At 37.6% G+C, this 12,559-nt stretch overlaps 1 protein-coding gene across 1 annotated transcript in view; it reads left to right on the forward strand.

Annotated features, from left to right (window-relative positions):
• LOC127150064 (uncharacterized) overlaps positions 1–12,559 on the forward strand; it is a 97,511-nt gene that overhangs the window by 29,348 nt on the left and 55,604 nt on the right. The gene's annotated exons all lie outside the window — the stretch shown is intronic.

Consider the following 12,559-nt stretch of genomic DNA (forward strand, 5'->3'; position numbering starts at 1 on the left):
CCACTTGTAAATTTACTAAACTGACACCATATCCCAACGAGGTCATTTATGTTGCAAATTCTTTCTCGTTTCTCGTCTTTGTCTAGCACTACTTCTTCTCGTCCAACTTTAAAAAGAAAATTCCCGCCAGATTGCTAATGTTCGTCGTTGATGCAGTTTGTACGAATTCATTTCTCTTTTTGATTTGCTTGCTAACGAGAACTATTAGATTAATCTCCCTAGTAGTTGTTTTTGTTAATCTGTAATGACTCAACTCTTTATACTAAGCTGAAGTCATTACTAAATAAAATTTGTAAAATTAAAATAGAAAAAAATAAAACAAAACCTCAAATTTCTCATTAAAATATAAACAAATGTATTTAGAAATAAGTCAAAAAAATAAAATCCTAACTCGGGCCCTATATAATTTTAAAGAAGTAAAATAACAAATAAAGAATAAAATAAAAATGCAAATACTAAAATCCAAACTATGACATAAAGCGGAAGCAAACGGGTCCTTATGGCTCGACACGGTCACTTTTGGTCATTCGCCAGCTTGCCTTTGCTCTTACCTCTGCCTCTACTTGAAAAATGAAATAGAAAGAATGAATATAAAAATATACTCAGTAAGGAACCCACTACTAGTCCCGCTAGGTGCCTGTTAACTTCCTATTAGAGTACTGAAGAGTGGTACCCCTGAACTGGCACGTTCCCAAACACGTGCAAACTGTGATCCTGTAGGAACAAACTGGTCTCTAGTGAACCCAAGGGAACACCTAAGGCGATCGAGTTGTGAGTGATCCCGTCGAATCTCTCAAATCATGTCTATGTCAATGTCAATGTCAGACTGGTGGTCTCGTCGGACTACGCAGTCATAAGTGTGAGTTATCTTGTCGGATCTCTCAAATCATGTATGTGTCAATGTCAATGTCAGACTGGTGATCCCGTTGGACTACACAGTCGTAAAAAAAGAGTAGTGATCCTGAAGGACACTCGTGTGAGTATGACTCTAATAGGTAAAGCTAACACACACCCTATCCAAAGCATGCACATAACACATCATCAAATCACATCATAACATCTCATGCCATAACATGTCATACCATACATATCCTATCATATCATGTCATATCATCCTCACTCACAATATTGTATCAATAAAACGTAGGTGATAACATCAATGCATTAACAGCTCTAACACATAATCATCCCACAGTCAAAATTACAATATTAGTTTCTATTTATAACCTCAAGTTCTGTAGCTAGCCATTATCAGAACATAACCATTCATACATGCGGTCTCTTTAAATTAAAATCGAGGGTCTAGTAGTAGAATCTCTTACCTGGAGATTTGCTCAAACGAATTCTAATAATAAAATCACGCTTTCCAAGTAGTGACGTCCTAAATAGTTTGAAAACACCAATTTACATAACTTAACCATTAAACGACCAAGGACCCAAGAATTCAGTCGAAATAACTTACCCGAGGTCGAGGTTGCAACAAATAAGCCCTTAACTAGAGAAATCTCACGCTCCAAATTCACTTGGTCTAAACTGTCCTTAAAGAGAAATAATTTAATTTAATCCAAAATTAAATTATTTAAGGTCCAAAAACTAAGATTTGTTGTGAATTAACCAAAACCCAAACAAAACATACCAAAATAGGTGGAAAAGGTCAAAAACAGGCTAAGTGGCTCAAAAAGCTTGGCGGCTCGGCTGGAAGGTAGACGCGGCTCGCGGCTGGAGGCATGGCTCGACTGGGAGGCAGATGCGGCTCGGCGGGTTCGGTTTACGAAGAAGGGGCGCGGGTTGGCACTACAAGAAATCAGAATTTTCCCGACGTCGAAAAACGTTAGAGGAAGTGAAAAATACGTCGGGAAAGGATCTCCCGACGCAGTCCTCGGTCTCAGGATAAACGTCGAGGGAAGTGAGTCGGGATAGGCTTTTCCGACGCTGTGTTGGTCACGCGTCGGGAAAGCCTCTCCCGACATCGTCTTTCCCGACGCAATCCACGGCGTCGGGAAAGCCTCGTCTGCTTCCCCGATGCCATGTACTGCATCAGGAAAGCCTCCCCTGACAGGCTTTATTGTGCAGCTTTGTTAAGAAACCGTTTTGCCAACACTATACTGAAAGTTCGAGAAAATGCACTTGAAAAAGTTCGTTAAACTTGAGATTTTTCTTGTTTGTCCAATGTTAGGCCAAGCCTATGATGCACAAACGCACACATATTCATTCAATGAAAGTTGTTTCAATAAAAAAAATATTCATTTAAGATATATTTGTTTTGAATGTCATTGACTGACTTAGCTATAGGATGACAAACGGGATCCTGAAAAAGTGAGAATGGAGAGAGAACTTGAAGACAGCAAAGAGAAAGTTGGCGGCGAGCTACGGACGGAGGAAGGTTGAAGCTGAAGTTGCAGCCGCGGCGAGGAACGACAACGACGATGGAACAGACGGCGGCGAGCTACGGACGGCGACGAATGTTTCTCTCTTCTCCGAACCCTTTTCCTTTCGTTTTCAGTTCTATGTAAAACAGAAATGAAATAAATATTCAGGAAATCTCCCGACGCATTATTTACAGCGTCGGGAAAACCTAGACTTTTCCCGACGCACTACTTACGGCGTGGGGAAAACCTAGGCCTTGGGAATACCTCTTATTTCCCACGTGAGGCTTTTCCTAATGCACTATTTACGACGCCGGGAATACCTAAGCCTGTCCTAATGCGTTAGGCCGGCGTCGGAAATACCCTTTATTTCCGAATGGCCTTTTCCGACGTGTTGGTCGGTGTCGGGAATATCCCTTATTTTCCGACGTCTTGTGCTCGACGCGTGAATTGTGCATCGGAAAAACCTCTTATTCCCAACGTCTTACTTTATGCATCGAGAATAGCTTTTTCTCCCGACGTCTTACTTTATGCGTCGGGAGAACCTCTTATTCCCGATGTCTTTTATGCCGACGTCTTTTTCGACGTCAGGAAAAATCCGATTTCTTGTAGTGTGGGTTGGTTCGCGGATAAGATGGGTGGATCGGGTTGGTTCACGGAGAAGGGGGCGCGGGTTGAATTGGTTCGTGGCGCAAAGGGCGAAGGCGAAATGGCTCGGCTGAGTGCGGTTGGGTAGGCGACGCGTCGACCGACGGAGATGCTTGCTGACGACACCAAGCGACGACCGTGACGGCGAGCCAACGATCGACGACTTGCGATGGGGTGCTAATGGAGACGCGGCAGCCGACAGAACGATGGAGGTGATGGGCTGCTTACGAAGGTGGGGCGACTGCGAACGGATCGACTACGACGGACGAGTCGAGCGGCGGCGGCGGCTGCAGTTGAGGAGAGATTAGGGTTTCCTTTTCCTTTTCCTTTGTGAAGAAAATGATTGATGTTCCCAAGACCATTAAATAATAATAAAACTATTATTATTTTCTCTTTTCCTATTCCTTATTCTATTTCAAAATAATCAAATCTTCTCTCTCTTCATTTAAAACCCACCAAATCTCCCTTTTTAAACCAATACTTCCACCAATCACATCAACCTTTCTCTAAATAAATATCCTAATTATCTTTTCCCAAATAATAATTATATTCTCCATTATATAATTATTATTTTAAATTTCTCTCTCTCTCCACAAAATATCTTTCCTCAAAACAACTATCCTTACATAACCATAATATCTACCTCATAATTGATCCAACTTCAATTAACAATTAATTATACAATCAATTATAATTAATCGCATTCTCTCAAATATAAACAATTAAATATTTTTTTCAAATTTAACACCCAAGATCTCAAAAAAATTTAACTTAAGACAATCAATATAAATTACCTTAAATTTTGGGGTGTTACATAATCAGCTCTTCATTGTTTACAATTAGGTAAAGCAAGTAACAAGTAAGCTACGACTTTCGATATTTTTGTTGTTTGGGGCGGAAATAATAAAGAAGAATTGATATTGACAAACAATGCAGATGAGACAAGAGATAGAAACATAAAATTTGTTTTAGGAAGATTAGTTAATGTGTGTGGACGAGACATAGAGACAAGATATGTATAACAGTAAATTTGAAACGAGTATGCTAGAAATAGAAACAAGAAAGACGAAGGAAAATGAGAAACATAAGCAAGGACAATAATTAATAGCGAGAATCTAAAAAAAAAAATCAAAATTAATCGATTTTTTTTGCAAGATGGCAAAAAAACACATAGACTGAGCTCATTAATATTCATTAACTAACGGGTCATTCCACTAAAGTCACATAGTTACACTCCCTTCATTATAGATATATTTGTGTCCATTTGATATAACCATGTTCAGTAAGTTTATCCTTCACAGATTGTTTGTAACCTCGGCTAGGTCAAAATATCGTTTTACCCCCGAGACTACATCTTGATCCTTAAGTCACACTGATCCATTATTGAACAATTAGTTTAAGGTCCAACCTATAAACCGAATTTCTCTCAGGCCAATGAGAGGGTGAGACCCTTTATTCAAGACTTGGATTTAGCCCTTAAGGAAACAACTTATCTACCAACCCTAAAGCGAGTAGGAGCAAATTCCATCTTGCACCCTATATCCGTAGCCATCCACCCAATCTTATCCCTGAAATGGGAGGCTTATTGGGTCAGCATTGTTAAGCTTCTCTCACCTATGTAGATCTAAGGATAATTCCGTTTGAGCAAAAGTTCATAATTAGCTCGCGATTAAGATTAAGTTACCTAGGTCATCAATAATCGAAATAGTTAGTTTTAAATAGTCAATGATGTTAAACTTAAAAGTAAATATTTCATGGTTCCAGTCATATGTAAACTCTTTACATAGAATGCCCCGCTTCCATGTCTCTACATGAATGATTTAGGATGACATTGTTTGTACTAATTACAAAGCGGGTCGCATCCATAATGTTTCCAAAGTAAAACACCCAATCTTATTCACATAATATAGACCGTTTAGGCATATACTCAAACTTGATCGATGTTTATGTCTCTACATAAAGTCCAAGTCTACACTAGATATACTTGGGACCTTAGTTTATTGGATTCAAGATTATAGTATTCTATTTTCACTAATAAGTCCTAAGGATAATTCCGTTTGAGCAAACTACGAGTTTTAGGACATAAATTCCAACAAGCTAATCATCATCGGTGTAGGTCTCGAGGAGAAAAGGTTTTTTTGGTGAGGGATGTTTTGTTTGGCTTGGTTCTTCTTCATTTGTGCATGTCACACCCCTTCCTAAACTACCGCTAGCTTAGCCCAAAAAACGACTTGAAGGTAACTGACATTACTCTCCTCTAACGATACGTGTCAACTTTGTAGAACTCTTGAACCTGATAAACATCTTAATCTTGTATATAAACTATTTTACATGCAACACAACACAGCAAAACCTAGATCAATCATAGACATACATTAAATGCAGCCCTAAAATAACTGATTTAGCAAATAAACTTGATGGATACCCCATAACCCAAAACATAACCAACAAAGATTTACACAATCGCAACACCTAGAGCTTATGCAAATTGTAGAATATCTATATCTTACAAAGAAATATACAACATAACAAAACAGAATCTATGTACAACTCCAACCACATACTAGCAATCGATCTGGGAGCTATCAAGCACCGGGAGCTCGATCTCTACCTGGGGAGCTAAAAATATAATTACATAAGATGAAATTCACTATTTCTCGACTTTAGGGTAAGTAGATAAGTGTTCCCTTAAATAGTGTCTCCGGAACTTGAACAAAGGGACATACCCTCTCTATGGCACGAGAGGGATTTCTGTTTAGTGGTTGGACAATAAACAAGTTATTCAATAGCGGAGCGATGGTATTTAAAGACTAGAAGTAACCTAGGGGTAAAACGGTAAATTTGACCCAACTGATGTTACGAACACTTTGAAGGACTAATTACTGGTATTGGTCTATGTTTGGGGATAGAGAAATATATTTAGTGAGAAGAGTTCAGTTGTGAGTCTTTAGTGGAGTGTACACACAGTTAACGAATTAATTGTAGGTTCTAATCTATAGTGGCTAATGAGTTTAGCCAATTAATCTCATATCGTTGTAGCTTTTGATTTGTAGATCCATTAGGTTCACTTCCTAGCTCGTAAAGGGTAATGGGATTTAATTGTATTGGTTGTAATTTGAAATGTTCAAATTTACTTTGGGAATTAATATAATGTATGATGATACATTATAATATAAAGTTTATATTTTAATTAAACTTTATTATATAAATTTAATTTTGGATATGATTCAAAATAAATTTATGAGAGAATAAAATATTTGAATGAGTTCAAATATTAATTTAATGTGAATTAGATTCATATTAAAATATAGGTTAAAATTTAATGTGTGTATAATAGATATTAAAACTATAGGTTACGAGAGAAATTTATATTTTGAATATGATTCAAAATATTTAATTTAACAATCAATTAATTAATAGTTTAGTTTAATTTTATTTAATTAAATTAAAACTATAGGTTATGTGAGAGATATTCATTTAAATATGATTTAAATGAAATACTAATTAAATATGAATAAGAAAATCTTCAATGAATCTCAGCCAATTCCTTGCGAGTTTAATCTTCCCTATGGGTTTTAGGAGCCTTCTCTTTTCTTCCTTTTCATACGAACATTTCTTCTCACCTTGATGGAGAAAGCAATAAAAGGTGAAAATTCATTTTGGTAAACTTGATTTCTCCCATCTTATTTATACCCAAGCTAGTGGGAAGATTCGCCAAATGACTTTCAAATGGCCCAACGATTTTCCCCACTCATTCTCATTTAAGTCTGTCCCAGTATTTTCAAAAGACAATATCAAAATACGGTTGGAGCTCCTCTCCTTCCTAACCTCACTCGAGCCACTTTCGCTCATCTTGACATTCCTTGTTGTACTTCAAACCTTTAGGTAGGCCGTCTTCTAAATCATTAACACCTTTAGTAGGTCTTTACATAGTTTTTGAAACCTACAACAAGGAATCAAACTCCTCCTACGACTCCTCTTGAGTTGTCTTTCTTCTTTGTCTCTTGTTTGAAAAGAAGAATAAATAAGGGTCCGTCCGAAGGCGCGAAGAGAAATGACTGTGAAGGAGTGCATTATGAAATAACTCGACTCCAAACATAAAGGATCAAAGAATTTGAGAATAATTTGAAAGCGAAGTCCTTATCCTTTATTCTGTGAAGGATCCATTTATTTTTAGAAATAACTCGATCAATAAGGATTAAAAAATTTGAGAAGAATTTGAAAGCGAATTCCTTATTCTTAGAAGGAGTGCATTATGAAATAACTCGACTCCAAATACCCATGGAGCGGTTCAAAGAATTTGAAAGCGAAGTCCTTATCCCTTATTATGTGAAGGTGCTCTTATATTTAGAAATAACTCAACTCAAAACAAAAGATTTAAAGAATCTGAAAGCGAATTCCTTCCTTATCCAATGTGAAGGATCCCTTAAAATTAGAAATAACTCGACTCAAAATGATAAAGATCAAAGAATTATCTCTGAATTTGAGAGTGAAAGTCATTATCCCTTATTATTCTTAGAAGGAGCCCTTTAAATTTGAAATAACTTGACTCCAAAACAAATCAATGAACAAGGGTGAGTGAACTCTTTATAGAAGAATTTGAGAAATTCTAACATTCCGCTTCGTTAGGAGTCATGAAATGGAATATGAACCCGTCAACTTGTTGTTGGTTTTTAGTAGATTTCAAGCCCCATCAAAATTCAATTAATCTATTCTAACATAAAGATTATTATTTTGGAGGCCTTCTACGGAGCATAAGAAGGTGAGGCGGAAAGAATTTGCGAGGAGATTGAAATATCAAGTGGAATAAATCAAAGATAAGGATGCCTCGGTTCTTTTCAACCTTTCTTTTTGAAGTTTCTCTCTTTTATGAATAAACAAAATTCTAGCTAGTATGAATCTCCATAGAGAGGATGTGTCATTCGCTATAGTTTCCGATTCAGTGACCGTCGTACACTGGTCTCGCTGGTCGGCTCGAACCCTTTGATTCTGAGTGCGTGCTTAAGCTTTAGTCTTCCATCTCGACGAGTTGGATGGTCTCGATTCCCTGGTCTTAATAGCACAGATGCTCTTGCAAAGCCCTTATTATGATTATGATTTTGCTGAATGAGAAAACTCCTAGGAGAAAATAGACTAATTCGTAAAGGAAGTTAAAGAATTCGTAGACGAGAAACTTTCCAACCAAGAAGAGAGGCAAGGGATCATGAATGATTGCCTTAAGAGGAAAAAAAAGTCACACTCCGAGAGCTATGTGTTTCATCCATGTGTGGTCTGAGATCGAATTTTAGCCCGATGCATCGAGAAGAAGGCCATAGAGTGGGAAAGGCAAGATAGATGCTTGATTTAGTTCTCGTCCTCCTAGCCTGCTCTTCCTCCTTTTTCTTCAGTGGCAATGGTTGAAACCACTACATCAGGATGAGACACCCACACGCCAGATCAAAGAGGGGATTAGATCTTGAGGCGAGCCTCACTTAATGAAAGAGAATCCTTTGTTTCAGAAGTAGCTGCTGAGCCAACTAGTAAATCTCTTAAGCGTTTGCCTCTAATACCCTTTACACCATGAAATTCTACTTAGTGGAATTAGCCTATTTTTTTTTCCATTAATTAGTCCTTCGAAATTAAAAAATATGATGAATAGTCCTATTTGAGTTCCATTAATCAGCCCTTCGGTGAAATTATAAGGGAGGGAATTTTTTATGGAACTTTTTCTAGGATAGTCATCTTTAAAAGACTTAAAAGATAAAAAGAGATTTGCATCTAATAGGATTTCCTCATTATAATCATAAAAATGCTTGAGAGATTAGTCCTTCGATCTGCACCATTTCGCTTCGAGCTATCCTATCATCATTTATTAGATTATTTCAAGAAGAGTGAGAGCAGCCATAAGTTCAAGATCAAATTCAATCTTTCTGAATTCAATTCATGAAATTCCTTATGGTGAAGCGGGAGAGCGGCTTCCCGCTGGTCTAGGGTTAGCTGTATCTAGCGCCATTTCTTTTTTATTCTCGCCCGATCTCTTCTCGACCTGAAAGAAGAAAAACGATGGACGGATTCCCTACTTCATTCTTCACTCCTCTTCCAAAAACTTCGCCTTTAACAATAGATCTAATTGCCACTTAGGTGGGTGTAGGGTTGGTACCCTCCGAATAGAAGGCTTCTGCTCGCATGGGAATCTTGAATCATTGATGATTATGATCTTTATCTTAAAACTGAAGAAAGAATATCCTTAGTTACTAAGGCTTATTTTTAGGTGAGCTCAAACTCCAAGCTCGAACCATTGTCTTGCATAGGTCAAAGATGAAAGATCTCACTCTTACTTATGCACTTCCGCAAAAGGTGAGGAGTTTTCTTACTCATAGAAATGATCCTGAAAATCTCTAATGACTAAGGAGGCAAGATCGAAAAGAAGAGAATTACCTTTGAATAGGTGCGGAACTACTTTACCTAGTTGACATGGGTTCGTACTGAGTCCAGTAAAAAGAGTTTGAGTCTAGCAAGGCTTCATAAGAAGTTGAATCCGTGGGCTCCAGACGAGTGCATTCCTCAATGGATCTCACACCTTCTTCTTTAATCCCAAGGTTAGGAATCTTTTTTCTATGTCGAAATGAAGTAGGCTAAGCCTAATCGCCAAAAGAGAGTGGTCATCAACTCCTTATGGAGCCTCGCCTTTCTCCAATTTCAGTAGGAGCATCCAATGAAGTAGTAGAGGTCTTGGGGAAGTAGCTTTGATTCTTGCATCCCTTTCTTCATGTGTTCTCAATTCTAGGTCTCATACTCCACTAGTCTATTCACTATTCAAATAGTACTCGTGAATTCAACTACTCTGCAAATTCTTTGCTCCTCTTTCTCTTTCAAAACAGACCAACTACTAGGTTTTGCTTCGTTGGCAGCGGTATTCTCTCTTGCTTGGGATCAACATGGAATCCACCGGTGTAGTTCTTTTAATTTGGAAGCTCGACATCTGATTTAGTAGAAAAGGGTATTGTTCAAATAACTAATTCATGAAAAACTCTTTCTGTAGGCCCGAAGGCTAGAAAAGATGACCCTCATTCATTCTCCTAGAGTAGGTTAGGCAAACTACAATCAAAGCTCCAATCAAACTCCAAACTATAAAAAAAAAAAAAAGCTTGTAGTTTTATCTAGTTTATTTATTTTATTGTTCTATTTTTGTTTATTGGTTGGTTATTTGTTTGGAGAGGGAGAGCCGGCGATCAAGTATCCTAAGATTAAGTATGAGATCCCCGCCCTTGTTCATTGATTACCTAGGCTTCCTATTTCTTTATGGATGTTCATTAATCTTTCTCTGGTTGACTACCTTTAGTACTAATGTAGGGATTCTTCACATTTTTGATATGAAAATGGCTCTATCATGAGGTTCTATTTGAATCGATATAATCTCGAGTCATCGGTAACTTCAAGAGAAAGACTTCCAGGGTCAGCTACACTGGATCCAAATTGACCCTTAAGCCCATGACAGAGGATTTTTACTTGAAAGAAGAATGAAATCATGCTTTTTTCTTTGAGCATGAGGCTCATTTAGTCTTGTGTTGACAAAGATCAGGATCCTTGATCTCTTTAGCTTTTTCATCTTATTGGCCACGCTATCCCTCATCCCTTAGTGCATCCATGAAGTCAGAAATTTAGTATTTAGAACCTCCTAAATCAAAGCCTTACTAGAATACAACCTTACGTCATAGGGGGAGGAGATTTTCATCTCTTTTTTTCCTTTTAGCTCTAGAAGCATCCCTGTGACTTAAGAAACCTACACAGTGCTTCGTCATAGGCCCCAAGTGTGGCTGCTCTTTGAAGTTCCTTGTAGGACAAGTAATGAGCCAATAAATAGGGGTCAGAAGGAGTGGCCGCATAAGTCGTTCTTATCCATAACCCAACGACTAGGAAATATGGTCCAAAAAATCCTTGAATGGAAGCATTCCAAACTGACTAATGAAAGAGGAAAGTAGACACTGACATACTTGATAGACTCCTACAGAGCTGTTTAAAGAATATTGAACTTTTCTTCCTTTTCTTTTAGTAGGTTCTGGCACTTGACCTAAGATTAAAGGTTCACGCTCGAGCTAAAGAGGTTTGATGTAGACCAACCCATGGGCTTTTTCCGTCTCTGTTAAAGAGGAAGAAATCAGAGACTGGGGGGAAGTAGAGGGCACACATATCGCCACTAAAAGAAAGGCATTTATCTGAATTTATTTACAAGGAAGAAGACAAGTCAGAAAGATCAAGCCTAGTTTTCTTTGTTTCGTACTCCCTTTTACATTTGGGTATGAAAAGACAAGGAAAACTTGAAGATGCAGGTTGGTAAGCCACTCGACTCAGGGTTGGGGAACAAGAAGGGATTGACTTTGAATGTCCCATTTGTGAGAATTTGACTTTCCAACTCCAAACAAAGGGAAGACAAGACTGAAAAGGAGGTTTAAAGAATTTGTGGAGCGACTTTCAAACATAGAAAAGACTTGAGGTTCAAAAGAGCAGATCATTCGTGCTCGTTCCCAATCTAAAAAGAAAGAGTGATAGGAATTCTCCCTTCTTCGTTCCGAATCCATCTTGTAAAGAAAAAGAAGAGATCAATTGCTTAGTAAGTAAGAAGAAAAGCTAGTTATGCAACCAACTAGTTCATCTATAACAACAAATTCAATGGGTGTGCCTCTCGTTCCACTCCAGTGAAATCCTTTCCCTTCGCGCCTCAAGATATGGAGTGCTTCCCCTACGCTCTTGACATGATTGAAGAGCGGCCTTATCCCCTGCCCTGATCGCGAGATGTGTATCTAGCATCCTAACCCATTTTCTGTCTTTGATCTATAGGTAAAGACATAGAAGAAAGCATTTAGAAAGGATCCAGATGGTAAAAAGTTCATCTTCAATCGTCTGAAATCCATATTCACCTTGGATCCATTAATTGAGACATAAGGCTCAATGTAATATGAGTTGAGATGACAAAGAGATTTGATAGACTTTTCTTATCTAACGATAATAGTCGTTTTTTGACTGATTTTTCATTCTTTCTTGCTGCCACCTATAGCCAAAAGTGACTAAATGTGCTCTTTCATAAAAGAAAAGGAAGGAAGAAGAAAGTTAATGAACAAGGCTTCGTAGGAGTTGAAGTCCTTCGCAATGGAAATGCAAAGGAAAGATCAAATTTAACAGAATAAAAGAGAGAAGAACAACTTCCTCTCCGTAAAGATATGATAACCTGATCATTGTCTGATTCATTTTAGAATGAATTCATGAAAGATCAAAGAGAAATTCACTCAATTTTGATACATAGAAGAAAGAAAAGATTCAATATTGAGAAATCTCATAAGTGAATGAATCTATATTCTCATCTTTGATTAGATTGATGATTGAGATAGTGGTAATCTATCTTGAATTTCGACATCAGAAAAGACAGACTTTTAGTGACTGTATCAACTATTAAGACCATCAAATGTGCCTGCTCAACATGTAAATGATTTTTAGTGACCGTATCAACTATTAAGAACGAGACTCAATAGAGTGTGAGAGGAAGGGTGTAGTAGGGATTGACTCTGAAA

This window comes from Cucumis melo, chromosome 6, assembly GCF_025177605.1.
Source record: "Cucumis melo cultivar AY chromosome 6, USDA_Cmelo_AY_1.0, whole genome shotgun sequence".
Classification (NCBI taxonomy): Eukaryota; Viridiplantae; Streptophyta; class Magnoliopsida; order Cucurbitales; family Cucurbitaceae; genus Cucumis; species Cucumis melo.